General features: G+C 39.0%; 1 protein-coding gene across 1 annotated transcript in view; it reads right to left on the bottom strand.

Annotated features, from left to right (window-relative positions):
* CNTNAP2 (contactin associated protein 2) overlaps positions 1–16,415 on the bottom strand; it is a 1,227,711-nt gene that overhangs the window by 370,966 nt on the left and 840,330 nt on the right. The gene's annotated exons all lie outside the window — the stretch shown is intronic.

Genomic DNA, 16,415 nt, shown 5'->3' with positions numbered 1-16,415 from the left:
ATTACAATAATGTGACTGACATTCACAGGAAACAAAGCATCTTTCCAAAAGATACAGAAGTGATTAGAAGTTTGAGACACATCATTTTTTTGCATGTGGAGGAATGCCAGAGCTGGGGGGTGCAGGGGGACAACCAACCAAACCGACTTTTTCAAGTCTCTTTAAACCATTTTTGACAATGTTTTTGTTCAGAACTTTGTTTATACACAGGCTGAAGTTTTACATCATAAATGGAAACACTTCTATTAATGCAACATACTTTTTTCCTTTCGTTTTCCCTCTTTTCAAGAGATACACCAAAAAGCTTATGAGTTTTCTCTCTGTAAATTTTAGAAATTTTTAGGTTTTATTACCACCCAGAATAACATCAGGTTTCAAAATTGTGGAATTTCTCACTACATGTAATATCTGTCTCTACACAGCTCTGCAGTTACTCTATATAGCTACGTAACTAATACTGTTCCAGAAAGCCCTAAAATTTCACCATATTTACTGCAAAACGTTTAATTGATTTGGCAGGGCAGTTGTTTCAATTTGTCCTTGACCTCTTTATACTGCTTTCTATTTCAAGTCATAAAACCGCTTGTCAAATTCTGTTATGGTGAATAGCTCAGACAGAATAATAAGCATTGTAGATAGGAGCTTTTCTAGTAATTCCCCCATTTTCTGTGAAAGGTATGACTATCACAAAGTTATACGTAGTATACATGAATAAATCAGATCATTTTATGCATAGAACAAGTAAAACTGGTAATTTATATAAATTGGTGTGTCTTTATAGAAAACTGTTAAGTATTTTTCTATGCAATTTTTTTCAAAAGGAATGTGTAATGTTTCTTTGTTTTCCAAGGACCAGATGGTACAGCATTTTTGTTTGGAATCAATCAATCAGCTACTAAAAGAAATGAAATGTTTGTTTAACCAGACTTCACATCCACTCCAAACATTCATCTAATTTGTTGGCAATTCTTCCAATCTATCTCCTTGCTAAGACTGGGTTTATTTCAAAAGTCCAACGAGGACAAGATGTTTCCCTGGGCTTTGGCAGTGACGGACTGATCTCACACACACATTTAAAGGCCTCTAACCAATCATCAAGACACAGGAAGGAAAGCAAAGCTAAAAAAAAAAAAAAACTCTCCAATTTGGACGTGGCATAAACACAAAGCTAAAGACTGTTAGCTCTACTGTATAAAAAGAGAGACCTTGTTGATGTTAAAAAAGAAAGACTTTTCTGGAAAGTTTTATGTGTTCATTACAAGGTCTAAAGTTAATTTGATACAAAAGTAGACATTTTAATTAAATTGTGAGATATTCCAAGTAATTTCCCCTTTCTCCCCAAACTAAAGTCAACAGAATTTCTCGTTATCAAGGAGACTGTGTCTGTTTTCAGACACTTCATGCAGATTTCATAAGGAATTCATAAACAATTTTCTTCAAGTATTTTTCTAACTCTCTACATGCCACCTAAATGTAATCATAAAATACCAACTGCATTAATGTATAGTTATTGTAAAACAAAGTCACAAATATTAATAGACTCATTCCAGGTCAAGTCAAGAGGATGACAAATACTGACTGTTTAATGATCTTCCAGAAGTTTGGCGTTTTCAGTTTCTAAACTTTACAGAAAACCAAGGAAGTTTTGTCTTTGTAGTATGCAGATTTCACACAGGGCCATAGGACGTTTTTCTCTAAGTCTGCTCCTTTCAAAAAGGCAGGCCAATCTTTGTACAGAGATACTACTACAATTCAGGAAAAAATACTGAAGAGCATTATATGGAAGACAAAACCAAGTCACTGTTTAATCAGACACTCATTTATCCCTGCTGAATATTTTTACAGAAACTAAAGGGTTTAGATACACCACTCCTTCTGTTCTTCTGGAACAGAAGAAATAGAGTGAGTCGTAGGTAGTTACTAGTATTACAACACGGGACTTTTGAAAAAAGGCTGCTTTTGAACGTTTCAGCATTTGTTAAGCTTCAACATTATGTTGAACACCAAATGGCAGAAATTAAGATCATTCTTCAAATAAAGACAAAAGAATGAGGTATTAGAGATAAATTCACCTTGTGAAAAGTGGTTTTATGAGTGTGTGATAGGTTTTGGCAGGTTTTATCCATATGTAAATCATACTTAAAGACCTTCAAGGGAATAAACAAAACTGAAAGGGTAGGTTCTAGTGCAAGGAACACTAACATACAAATCACTTAACAGGTGTACAGAAACACAGCAAAGGGGTAAGTGAAGTTAGTATACTGATAGAATAACTGGTTATTAAGATGCAATAGGAAACAGCAAACTATCATGTTGTGGTGTATGAATATGCTTGATGACAGAAATAGACCGTTTTGTTGACTTCAGATGGCAAAGGGTAGGCACTAATGCAAACACCAGAACAAAAGTGGCAAGCGCCAGGCAGAGAAGGCAACTGTGAAGGGGAGGAAAGTAAGACATCATACCAAGATGTCAAAGTAAAAGATGACGTAGAAAGGAAGACAATACAGGATCATTCTATAATTCAGTACCTCTTTTAAATGGGTTTTTGAAATGCTGCACAAAAAGGTTGTTAGTAAGACAGAAGAAGAGGTGAAAATAGAAATTAAGAAACTCCAAGAACACCTAGAATAGACGAAAGGGCAAACACTTAAGGAACATCATTTTAGAAGCCACCTGAGTACATTAAAACACAGAACACAATACAACAAGGAAGAGAGCATGGCAGAATCAAAATAGCTTAAATTAGAAAATTGATAAAGGTTACAATAAAGAAGCAAAAAAATTAACAGAACCAAGAGAGGACAAGTCAGAAAAATGCAAGATTCAGATATGAAGTCTATGCAAATAAGGAGAAATGGTTGCATATATCTACATACAGGGAATAGGAGAGACAGCGAGCGAGAACTGAAGGCACAAGCACAATAGATTTCTGCTCTTCAAGCCATCAGAAGTAAAAATGCCAAAAAGTGTATTTGCTTTCTTGGTAGTTGGTCCAAGCACACAGCATATATATTCTTAAGGGACTTCAGGAGAGTATTAAATTTCAAAATCTTCCAAGCTAAAACTCACATGTGCCCTGAAGACAAAACAAGCTGTTTCCAGCTGTCTGAATATTTTTTTTTTCCCCAAAAATGTTACTTGTATTCTTTCTGAGAAGAAGGAGAGGGGAAACCCACCTTGCAAATGGCTTCCTCACTCTTAACTTGACATGCTTTTATATTGCATCAAAAACTGTCCACAAGCAATAAGAGGTGAAAACCTGATCAGAACAGTGATCCTACGTCTCAGAGCCAGCTAAAAAGCATGTACAATGAGAATGAAAATCAGAAAGAGCAACAAACTATTATCTTTTAAAAGTTTAATCACCTCAATAATACAGATCAAACTGAGACATCAAACTGAGACCACCAAATCCATTCCACACTAAAATCTGAAAAGGCTTGGCTGTGTTCTGACAAGAAGTAAAAAGAAATCTAAAAAATAATAATTAAAGAATCTCATTTCAACTTTTGGTGTGAAACATCAAGCTTCTTTAAGCTTCTTAGTCTAGGCAGAAAATCCAGCCATTTTAATGAGCTGACAACAGCAACTACAAATGCATTTTGAAGTTCACCATTGACTAAGCTAATATTCACAACAGCGGGCTTGAGCATAGCATGAGGGGAAATGTTTCTCTTAGAAAAGTTTGACTAGGGAAGCAGACTGAGCAAAAACCTTGTAGCCACACAGACTTTAATACTGTTTCCATTGATGCATTTCTTCACGGGTTCTTTTCCACCCCCAGGACTGCTGACCTGAATTCCAAGGAGGAGATGCTGATGGACAGGGGAAGAGAACATTTCCAATTGTTTTAGGATCCTCTATTTTAAACATTTGAGGAACAACAAATAGTTTAGAAAACCAATTCACAGAATAGCTTTTTCCAGCTTCAGACTATCAGCCGGAAGTTGGGAAAAGTCAACTTCTCTTAGATTTCAATGGCTCTTTACTGATTGAAGGAAGCAGATGTTCTCACTCCTGTTTTACTTTCTGAGTGGCATAAAGATCAGGAGAGAGTTATCTCACACTGGTGGCACAGCTGCTGGCTATCTCTGGAAAGCAGAAGAGCTAAATGACAAAAAGGATTCAGCAACTCTGTCACCCTATATGCTGCTCCCTTAGAGTTTCCGTAGCATCTTGGAGAACTACAGCTCCTGCATCACTATGTAAAAAAAGCAGGTTTAATTTTAGGGCTGACAAATAGTGCAAAGATCTTTATAAAAAGAAGACCTAGCAGGATAGTCTGCACTGCGTGACACGAGTGTCTTACAATACATTGTTTCTGTCAGTGAATATGGCTGCTGCAGGGGATAAATTCCTTCAAACTGCTGCTAATGCAGGAGTAAATCTCAGCTTTATGGGGGCATAGGAAAGGTGCAGATTCACAGGATGTGATGGAATTAAATGACAGTAGAGGTGACAAAAGTAGGCAGTGCATTAGCTACAGGAAGTCCAGCTATGCCTTTCCATCACTTTCAACTTTTCAGAAAAATAATGAAAGCTAAATAGACTGTGAGGTGCTTGGGTTTATGTCACTCAAGCTGGTTTCAACTCTTGAGCCCCTGAAAAAGGGCTGAAAGCAGAAAGAAACAGAAAAGGGAGAAAAAATCCCCAACCTACTCAAGAAATAGTTGCATCTGAAATGGCATACCAGCAATTTATTTTAAAAGAAAGGGTTTATTTTTATTTATTACAAGATATATCACCTAAAAAGCAAAAATGTTTAAAATATTTTTTAATATAACTACATATACACCATAAGTTTCTGTTCTATCAAGTTTCTTTCTGTGCAATATTACAACAAACATATCCCCACCCTTATTTATTCCAGTGCTTTATGGTGGAGAAATGTGTGTTACAATTTTTTTAGAACAGGTTAAGCGAACTGGAAATCTCACCATAACTCAAAGCAAGTCACACATGCGAACAAAAACCCTTCTGAATTTGAGATCTGTATTCTGGCAGTAAGAACATATGAAGCTGCTGATTTGATCTCTGATTTGATCTACTACTTCATGTCTATTAAAGTTTTTTAAAAGCCCCACAAAAAGCCAACCTGATGCAACACTACTTCAAAGTTCTTGTTATTCCAAAGGACTATTGCTGCAATGGCCAGAACAAACCTGTCAGTCTTTTAAAGTTTGGATGTAAAAATTCTGTAGTTTGAAACTCATCCTTATAAAGCCTAAGAACAGGAAAAGTAAACTAAAGTAAAAACTTGAGTCCCTGGTGATAGTTAAACTTAGAATAAGTACACAAGCGTTGTTAAAAATCAGACAAAATAAGTGTTAATAAGCTTTTACTTTTACATCTTACATTTGAAAAGTGAAGTAACACTTTCAGATATGACAATGAGATGGAAGTATTGCTAGAAATCCATACTGTAGTAATGCACACTCTCAAAAATGCTCTGCATTGCAAAGTTACATCCAATTTATAGTAAAACATAGCTACATGTATATAACACTGTTATAACAAGTATATTTTTAGCATGTAAATTCCTCCACAGTTTCTTGTGTGCACGCACACACACATTCCTTACTAAACAATTCTTCTGTTTGTAATTGTTATTACTGTACTTATCCTTCCAACAAAAGAGACGAAAATTTAACTAAAATGTCTTTACTCATTAGGAGAACCGTAGCTTAATATGATCTTGATTATCATGAGCTTGAGATGTTTTCCAGAGTAGCTTTTGCCACTTTTCCGAAGGTTAAGGGTACCCTTATTCATTTTCTGTTGGCAAAGCAATGTCATTGGAAACTTCTGCTGAACATTCCTGGGTTTTCCCCTTCCACCTTTTTGCCAGTTTACAGAAGCTCCCAATGCCCTCAGCAGTGACAGCTGAAACTTAAAATTAATTGCAACTCAAAAATCGAGGAGAACCACCCACCAGCAGCATCTAAAACAACTCATCAATCAGTGACAGTGGGAGGAAACTAAAGCTGAAGGAGAAACCGTCACCATTCCGATACAGAATGCACACATACCTAAAAATGTTTTGAACTGTTTCAACACACTTCCACTTATCTAAATGTGGGCACACTCACCTAAAAAGACCTTCAAAGCATTAAAATCATCAAACACAATCTCATCCTGCAGAGAGAAGATTCTTATGTAACCAGGACTTTTGTTTCAGGACTTTTTCTTGCTATTTGTGCCTACTATGTAATTATGTTAATGTTAAAAACACAATAAAACACCTGTTTCAGTTCCTGTAAATGTCCAAAGACCCCTTTTCAATAATCCTTCATGATTTAAAAATATCTTCAAAATATTTGCGAAAATAGCACCCTCCTCTGAGCAAAAGAAGGTGGTAGCGGGAATCACAAAATAAAATCCTAACTAGAGAAAAACATCTTGCAACAGCACAAAGAGTTCTTCAAACTAAATGTCCAGTGGGCTTCTAGAGACATCAATTTCTGCCTGGCCAGAAAGTGGATTTTCAGCCAAGAGTTGCTCACCGCAAGCCCCACCGCTACATTTCAGGTACTTGCAGCTAGGATGCCCCTGTAGAATTAGGCTACCTCAATGAGAAAAAGCACAGGAAATAGCACTTTAAATAAAAGATAGGGTTCTAATAAGATAACACTGTATCTAAATAAGCTACAGACCTCCAGGTTCCCAGCCTTCACAAGCTAGGAAGCAGCAGCCATGGCTGCTTGTTGTGCGCTCACCCTGAGAGGCCAGGGCAGCAGGGAGGTGCCAGCACACTCTGCTAGCCACAGTGCTGCGATTCTGTGCCCAGTCTAAGGGCACCTGGAAATCGTGCCTGAATATATCAGTAACAGCAATAAGGTTTATGTCCCAGAAGGAAACAGAGTTTCTTGATGAGCTACAGCATTACGCGCATCTTACATATGATGTGTACAGAAAAAGATTCACTTGGAGATTTAAAATTCCTTTGGGAAAGTCTGTTTGGTTTTGTTTTGTTTTGGGTGTTTGGTTTTGGAAATGGATCTAAAGAAATTCCAGAAATTTCTTTCTGAGGAAATATAACAATTCTAGATTCACTTATGCTACATTTGGTTACAACCAAATTACTTGTATTCGGGAAAAAAAAACAAGAAAAAAGTGACCAAGTATGACATGCATTTGCCAGTGCAATATTGCTTAATTAGTAATGACAATGGAACTCAGAAAACCTGCAGTTACTGGCTTTATGTATAGCCAAATATACAGTAAACGAAAACCTCTAAAGCCCTGTGAGCAATATAATTGGTGTGCTCCTGTTGCATCTGCAAGAACATTATTTTCTCCTGTTTAAAGAAATGTTGCTGTACACAAACATCCACTCAGTAAAAATGCAATTTTCACATGTAAATGCAATTAGGCAATTAGAAATTTTCACTGTAAATAAGAGAATTTGTAAATCTTGGAAGGTACCATGAACAAATCCAGAAATCATGGCTGCATATGACGTGGCTTTTGCCAATCATTTTTCCAGTTGTAGAACATCAAGTACTACTTCTCCCCCACAGCCAGAAGCTGAACCGAGCCATTGCAGTCACAAAAGCACAAGCATGAACAACTCCTGGCATCTTCACACACCTTCAGAGTGAAAATGTGATTTGATTGTTTTTTTCTGGAATACAATCATCGTAGGGGCCCCTGGGTTTGCTCTCAGTTGGCTAGGACAAACACGTGAATTCTAAGAGGTCAAAACTTCATTCTTTCACTATGGCCATGTGAGATTACTAAGAGTCTATCGCACACTGCACTATTATTTCACTTTCTGGCAGTTCAACTACAAGTTAAATTAAGCCTAAGGGTTTAGTTCTGCTACTCTTAGCACCACATTAAGTATTACATCATTCTACAAGATTATTTGGGAAAAAGGTTGTTCAATTGCTTAAATTATATTTGGAGCATTAAGTGCCAGGAAAAAAGCAAAATCTTTTTCATGATCATAATTAGTGTAATGGCAGAATCAAATGGCTGGGACGAACTTCAATGATAATCTAATTCCCCTCCACAAAAAAGCTCAACTACATCCATGTATCATTTTTGACATACTTCTGTTTGAAATCTGCCATGACAAATTCCTCAACATGCTGGGACAGCCTATAGCTCCACCAGTCCTTCAGCATCAGTATTTCTCTCACTCTCCCTACACTGTGAAGCTGCTCTGCTGCAACTTAAACTCATAATTTCTCTTTCTACCCACAATTAATTTGGACCATAGCTTATTGTACTCCTCTTTGCAGCCATCTTTTCTCTATTGGTAATACAAATGCCTTCTCCACATGAAAAAGGTTAAGTTTGTTCATACTGGCCACAGGCTGTTTTCTCTAGGTGCTATATTCTTGTTCTTGCTTTGCTCTGGACTCTCCAATCTCCTCATGAAGCTCAGCATATGAAAATGGACAATGCCCAGCACAGCAGTATTAATTTGCACATCCCACAAGTTATGCTTCTACTAATCCATCCCCAAATAGTCTTCCTTATTCACAGAAGCATATGCAATGAACTACAAGATAAATAAGCCAGCAATAAAGCCCACTTCTACAAAGCTAAATTAAAACAAAACAAAAAAAAAATCACAAAATTAAACCAGCAGTTGTCCTCAACGTTTGCTTCTACAGTTGGTTAACCCCTCCTAAGCTGATCCCTTCCCAATCCTCAGTTGCTCTGCACCCCAAAAACCTTAAAATAGCTTCCAAAAGAAAGATCAGTCTTTAATTTTGTGTATATGTATTATATATAAATATATGCATTTGATATAAATAAAAAAATAATATAAATACACACATACACACTTTTTTTAATTAATTGGGAAGGTAAACCTACAGAAGGTATTGTAGTGCTTTACAGATGGACTAACGTACATTTCTGTCCACTGCTGCATTGGCTGTCATGCCACTAAAACTTTCCAACACAGCAAAACTCCTTTGTGCCTGAGCATAAGCCTTCTCCCTGCTGCCATTGATCTAAGCTTCAGCCTTCTTAAAGCTCCAAAATTATGGATCGCCACCTTCCCAGCTGCTATATCTGCCTCATGCTTTCCCTCTGCCTCCTACTGTGGGCTAATGAACTTATAAAGGAATCTCATTATTAGTGCAATATTCACATATGCCCTGTAGAAACAGAAATGAAATTAAAAAAGAAGAAAAAAATAAAAATAATAAGATATGTGGAAATTTGCCAGTTTTGTGTCAAGTTGACTCTAGGCTCACTCATGTCAGTGACAAACAAGACAATTACCATTGTGGTAACAAAGGAAGAAAGCAGAATTCTGGGTTGCCATCAGGATAAGAAATAGAGCATGACTTTATTTGCCACGGGGATAACAAAGAAAATTACTGCCATGGGGGTGAAAACTGTAATTTCAGTTACCACACAGCATTGCAATCCAGGTATTTGCTATGAATACAGATGAAAACCATCCCATTTATGGCAAAACCAAAAGGGGTTCTGTTTCTTTCTCTGTTTTGGGCTGGGGGAGGCAGGGCAAAGAGAAATGAATTTAAATCGAAATGGCCGATCTAAGATGGATTTTTAAACAATTTTAGCAGTGATTTCAAATTATAAGCCATAGATTAGGCAATTAGCATTCTTGTAAGTGTCAGCCTACAGACATCACAAGAAAGAAGTATTATTAGACATCAGTTTTTAACGAGGTGCTTTTGAGAACTAAGTCATTCAAGGATACACAAGTAGAAGTCATGCCAAACATCTCCACGTATGGCACGCTATCATTTGAAATCTGGATGGTTTGGCACATTTGTATAGCTGTAATGCATTACTGGGTACGGCACCTGAGGGGGAAGATGGTCAAAGAAACTGTCAGATATTCACCGCGCTTGTGCTGATCTCACACTGGTCCCAGCCACAGAAAGCTTCAGAGCTGCCTGCAGCTTGTTTGAATCTTCTCCAGCTGAGAAACAACAGGAACACTGCCAATATCATCTTGCCCCTTTCTTCCCTCCTATGCCTCCCTCCCATATGAAAGGCTTGAAGGTTGGTATAAAAATGTAAGTTTAATAAATCCATACCCCTACAGGAAAAATATGATTTCTACTCCCAGTCCCACTGAATTTGTATTGCCAGGGCAATGGAACAGAGGAGACAAGATACAGCCCTGGATTTACACCTCCCCAGCTGTGCAATACAACTGCTTGGTTGCACTCTGAAGTGCACAGAGATACACAAATGGAAACCTCAGTGACTTACACAAGGGCCAAGGTGAGGGACGCAACGCTGGTAAAATTAGGTCAAAGTTACAGAAATACCTGGAGTCTTATTTTAATACAGGATGCCTGTGAGTGGCTACAAATAGCAAAAACACAGATTAAACCCAAGGATTTTTCCCCACCGAGTTCATGCTGGCTCTTCCCTGCTCTGGATATCACAGCATTCTATCTGTCTTAAGACCTGAACTTCCTCATCAATGCTGAGCAATGCTCAGCTGCACAGAGGCTCTCATTACACAGCTTTACAAGAGATTATAGTGTCATTAGTATTATTAATCCCAAAATGCATGACTCTCCTGCTCATTTCTAGGACTGTCATTAAGTCTTATTTTTACAGGCCTGCACAGTTGTTGTCATTGTCACCATTTCTTTCCCCTGTCCCCCCTCCTCCCCACCCTAGTTCTCCAGACAGTTTTATATCTGACCCCATCACAACCAGTAATCCTGTGAAGGCAAATACAGTAACTTGCTTGGCTGTACTTATCCAATACAAGTTTTACTGGAGTAAAACTTCTCAAGTTAATAAAAGTAATTAACAAAAGTACTGGTCATATAAAATAAGATTCCTTAAAAACTCATATTAAAAGTTTTTGTTTGAAAAGAACAAAACCAAACGACACACCAGCAAACAGCACCTTTCCTATGAAAACAACTGCTGTACACACAGACTAAATAGTGGGTTTTCCAGAGGAGCTGAGCACCGATTTCCAGCAACAGAAAAAAAGTAAAGCATTACAAAAACAAATGCTCATATCAGTACTTGCATTATCTCAATCAAAATGTCCTCTATCAGCATGACACCAATTTAGAACCAATGCATCATCTTTGTCATTTCCATTAATCACTAAGCAACTCAGAATGCCAACAGAATTCAAGTTCTTACACTGCCATAAAAATATCAGCAGAAACATCTGCTCTATGTCCCTTTTTTCATGTTTTCTCTCCAATAGTTTCAATTGGGAATGATGGTGTCCTGGCAACTTTCTGGAAATCATTTTCACATCTTTTCCACATAATGGATGAGCTGTGAAATTAGTACCATGTTAGATGGATACCTTAGAGGTTGCTCTGCTTGGCACACACTTTGTTCAGCAGCACTGTGGAGCATTAATTTAGACTATTTACTGAGGGGATGAGAATATGGGGAAAGTGTCAGGTTCTGTGAAATAAGCCCATCTGCACACCCACAGAGGAGCTCAGAGATGCAGTGGCAGGGAAGAAGCCCAAATAACACCCTGCCAGGCTTCTCCCAGGTCCATCACAGGAGCCAACAGCCCATCAAAGGCCCATCTGCACGAGTCCAGACAGGGACCCAAATCAAGATCTCCCAAGCAACAACCAACCTGCCTGGGGCTATCCCAGCACAGCCTTGGCTCTAGTGTCCGGGCACAGAACCCACCACCATGAGTCACTGGGAACAGCTCTCCCCAATACCGTTCTAAGGGGTTGCTGCCTAGGGGTGGGATCTCACTGGAACAATGGACATTTAGAGGCAGAACTAAAGGCAGGAAAAGAGAGGTAGGTGATTTGGAGGAGGAAGAAGCGCAGAAAAGGAAGGGTAAGTGTAAACATCTGATCAGTATGCTTGCCTGGTTGTGCCCTACATCTGATCAGTGCAGTCTGTCCCACCTCCTCATTAAATTCCTTTCTAACTCTTTCCTAGGCCAGGGGCTTTTGATCCTGTGTGCACTTGCGTGTATGTGGGTGTGGATGCCAGCAGCTGGGGTCAGAACCCAGGTCAGAGGGCCCCTGTGCCCACAGCACCAGGCACTGGAGCAAGCACAGGTGTAGGAGTGTGTGATGACTAGCCAAGATCAAGCTGGACTAGCCAGCAAGCAAGTCAAGTGGCCTGGAAGCAAGTAGGGGTGAGTGGGTCTTTATGGGTCAGCTCTGGACATAAGAGCACCTGGTGTCTAAAGGGGTGAAGCACAGCAGTGTCAGCTGCAGGGGCCAGGGGAGCCCTGGCCCGCTCTAGGGGGGGTGCATGCAACTGGCCCTACCAGTAACTGGAGTAGAACTGCTGCCTTAGTTTTCCCAGTAGCTGGCTTTTGATTCCAGTCTCCCCAGTTTCTGTCCTCAGGATGTACAACCCCTATGTGCCTGATCCCCGCTGCTTGAGAGATTCTGCTTGTATATAAGCACACGTAAGTACACACACTGCTTCTCATGGACTTCCATCCTGCTCGGCCAGAGTGGGAAGCAGGGTGAGGCTGCTGGTGCTGTCTGTGTTTGTGTGGGTGCACTGAGTGTCTGCGAGCTGTGTGGCTGGCCATGTATATATGTAGCACATGTGTGCGCCCCTGCTGGGAATACATCTTTAGCCTTGCTATTGGTAGGCTCCAGGATTTGAGCTGCAGCAGCATCACCTCTTTTGGATTGCTCAGTCTGGCAAGACAGGTTTTCTTCTAACAGAAAATACTGCACAGCATTTACATTTCAAACATGATAGTAGGTCAGAATACAGGACTTATCTTCTGTGGCCATTTCTCCTTTTATTTATGGTTGCAATTAACTTCTAACAGAGCCTTGATTCTGTGGGTTGTACTCAGCTACACTGATATTCCACACATCTACCTTCTCTGTGATTATTATCGTACAGCTTGACAAGTAGTTCAAACGATCAAGACCTGGCTGAAGCTCCCAGCTTCTGTCCAGCAGAGCTTTCTAATCTGCAGAGTGTGTTTGATGATGGTCAATCCATCATCAATCAAAATTGCTGGAAGAAAACAAATACAAGTACTGAGAAAAGAGGAAACAAATCAGAGCAGATGATTAGAGAAGGAATGACAAAAGGAGGAAACAAACTGTTGAAGTTGATAGACAACAACAAAGAATTTGAGAAACATGAAAATGGGGAAAACAAGTGGGTTTGAAAACGAGAGGCATAGTTAAGAATTTCAGAAAGTTAAAAGAACTCCTTGTAGCTCAGTTGGCCTGTGCATGAATCTGAGAAATGCAGTGATATTTGTAATGCTCTGAAGTACCAGTGGCAGATATAAAAAAAATAAAAAAAAGTGACAAACACCATGTTATGTTTTCCTCTCTGCTTTAGATCATCTACTAGCTCCTTCTGAACCTAAAAGCATATTGAAAACATGTCATATAAAATACAGCAACCACAGACTCAAAAAAATTTAATCTCAAGTTTTCTAAACAAGTGATTAGGGAACATGGATGTGATAAATGACTTAATGTAAAAGCTACATAAGGATACACAGCTTAAAAATTTTTGTGGGATGAGATTCAAAGACAGACTGTATGGTTCCAGTACAATAAAATGAATAGTGCTAAATGTCAGCTAAGTACCTAAGTACATGCAAGTAGTATGGCTAAGACTTCTACTGAGAAAAAAGAACTACAAACTACAACACACTTAAGTACTTCTACTAATATCAGCACAAACCTGATGTTTATGGAACAGTAGCATCTTCCATGTTATTGTAAATTTAGCTAAAAGTAAACATACCTAGAGGATTCCACAGGCTTCAGTAAAATATTTAAGGAGTTATAATAACCTGTCATTACTACTTCCAGAAGACTTGCCAAGCCAAGATAACTATTAGCCACAATAACTATTAGCCATCTAACCTAAGGTGAAATTGTAAAGCCACAGTTATGAAGTGTGACTGATACCAAACACCTACTTCTGCTAACAGATTCTGGTCCTACAACTTGCCCTGCTTTGTCTTTCATTTAAATTACAGCATATTGGAAAGGAGAGTAAAGCTTAAAGCCCCACCATATTAAAACTGCAAAAAAATAAATAACTGTTTTTGCCCCTGCGTGAAAAGGTCAATGTGTGTAGTGGAATGAAACTGGGTTAATTAGCATTGATAATATACAACTGTGGGCTGGCTTCGGGGGCAGCAGGTTGGGCGATGTAGATAAGGTGCAGGTGTGGCTGGTTAAGTGAAGTGGTTGAGAGCCAGTGAAGAGAGAGAAGCCGAGGAAGAAGCAGAGAGAGGAAGAAGCAAGAGAAGTGAGAGTGGGCCCTGGATGAGGAGAAGGCAGCAGAGGGACTGCATGAAGAGTGTGCTGGCATGAGATGGTAAAAGACCTTGTTGCAGCTTGATAGTTTGAGAGTGCTGTGACAAATGTGGACAATTGATTCCTAAGGCAGGCATGCAGAGCTGCAAAAAACTTCCACTGTAAAGAAAATTGAGCATACTGGAAAAATGAATATAATGATATTTGAGGAAAGCAGTGTTCATAAACAAGAACCAAGCTGTATTAAAAAAATACCCTCTGGAATATATGCCATCCACACAGAAGTGTCATAAGAGAGCTGCCAATAATTATTCTCTATGCTCATTTACTACTGGAGCCACACACCAACTGTTGTAAAGATAAGCATTGTTATACTAGGTATTAAGGCAAATTATAGCATACAAAGCCTAAGAAGTATATCAGGGCTTCACTCTACTTAAAAATGCCCATTTATCCCATATGAACCACATGAAATAATGCTATAGAGCAAAGAAAGCAGTAAGAAACTGATCTGCCATGTTTTGTTACCCTTTGCATGAATGTCTGTATTTTGGCTTTCCTTATCCTTGTTCTCCATTTTCTCTCACAAGTGCAACAGTCCTCATGGCTTCAGGTTGTGACAAAAGACTACTGCTACACTCTGCCGGAGCTGCCAGCCAGGCCTGAGAGATGATCAGCCTTTAATCTCATCGGCAGAAGTACAATACAATACTATCTCCCCTTGCTATCAGGCACAAAACATAAGCACATCCCTCAAGAAATCACTTTTGTCCCTGGACAAAATCTACGAAGCTACCCAAAAGGGTCAGCTCTAATGATGTGATGGTACCTTGCAGGGGAAGTCTGATTAAAAAGACTCTTCAGGGTTCTACCCCAAGCAGTCCACTGCAGAAAAGGGGCTCCACTGCTTCTCCTCCACCTCAGGATTAAATCCAACTGCCTCCATATAATTTTGCATTTTCAAGGTGGCATTCCAGAACAGCTGGGTGGCTCCTGCATAGGCAGGCTTGGCAATTCAGTTCTCAGGCACACTGGGGTAACTGGCCATCAGTCTTATACCTACGATAATGACATTTGACTGCAAAGCCTCTGCTTTCTCCAGCAGATTACCCAGGGCAGGCAAAGCCCTTACTGTGCCCCTTTCCCCTCTCACATACACAGGGAGAAGTACAAAGCCCTTTGGGTGTCTTTTCTTTCTGTTGTACTTCTACCTGTAGCCCGAGTAGCTTACACATTCCTGCAGGATCAAACAACGCAACACTGTTATGAGGCAGCAACTGGAGGTGGCGAGTAGCTTTTGAAAGATCATCCACCCTTCCAGGAAAAACTGTGGGATTACAGGAAACCAAGGAACAGTTTCATAATGTTTTGGAAGAGTATGCTTTTTCAAAATGAGTTTTTGAATTAAAACATTAGCTCAACCAACCTAGCATGTTCCCAGTGTGGTAGATGATAAATGAGGGTCTGATATTACACTGATCAACTGTTCTCATTAAACTTTTGGAATGAAAAGATGGGGTTTGGGGGCTTTTTTGGCAAGCTTTCTTCTCATATTTTCAAATAGCTCTTCTGCTTGTGGTGTTTTTCTTAAGTCTCAAAGCACTTACAAAGAGCATCATTATTCCCATTGTATAACTGAGGGGGGAAAAAAAAAAAAACACCCCACAAATGAAGAAAAACCCACACAAGTGAAAAAGAGAAATAACTTGCCCCCAAATTACATCACTGGGAAATGCTAACAAAAAGGACTAATTTAAGTATGCTAATTCTCAATCCACAGTCCTATCAGATTGATCATACTGCCTTTCACACATGGGAAAATTCATTACAACATAGAATTTATCAAATCTTTCTACACTAGGTGATGTACATGGGAATGCTACAAGCCCTAGATAACACTGGCTATCTGTTGTTACATACTGCCATTATAACGGCAAACATAACTAAAAAAATACAGTATGTCCCCATAGTTTAGGTTTCTTATATATCTTTAAAAAAAATATGTGGTGAGATAAAAAATATCTGCATGTACATCCAAAGAAGTTCTCATTACTTTGACTACAGTGCACCTTTACAGTTGAACTCCGCATCAACTTCATTCTCTCACATGTCTGAGAAACCTGGAACTACAGAGTGACTTCAAATTTTTTTTTCATCTTTCTAATGGCTATCAATGGATTTTAATATCAGCAC

The sequence above is a fragment of the Falco punctatus genome (assembly GCF_963210335.1).
Source record: "Falco punctatus genome assembly, chromosome: 4".
Classification (NCBI taxonomy): domain Eukaryota; kingdom Metazoa; phylum Chordata; class Aves; order Falconiformes; family Falconidae; genus Falco; species Falco punctatus.
The sequence above is the reverse complement of the archived record's forward strand: the minus strand, read 5'-3'. Positions and strand labels throughout refer to the sequence as shown.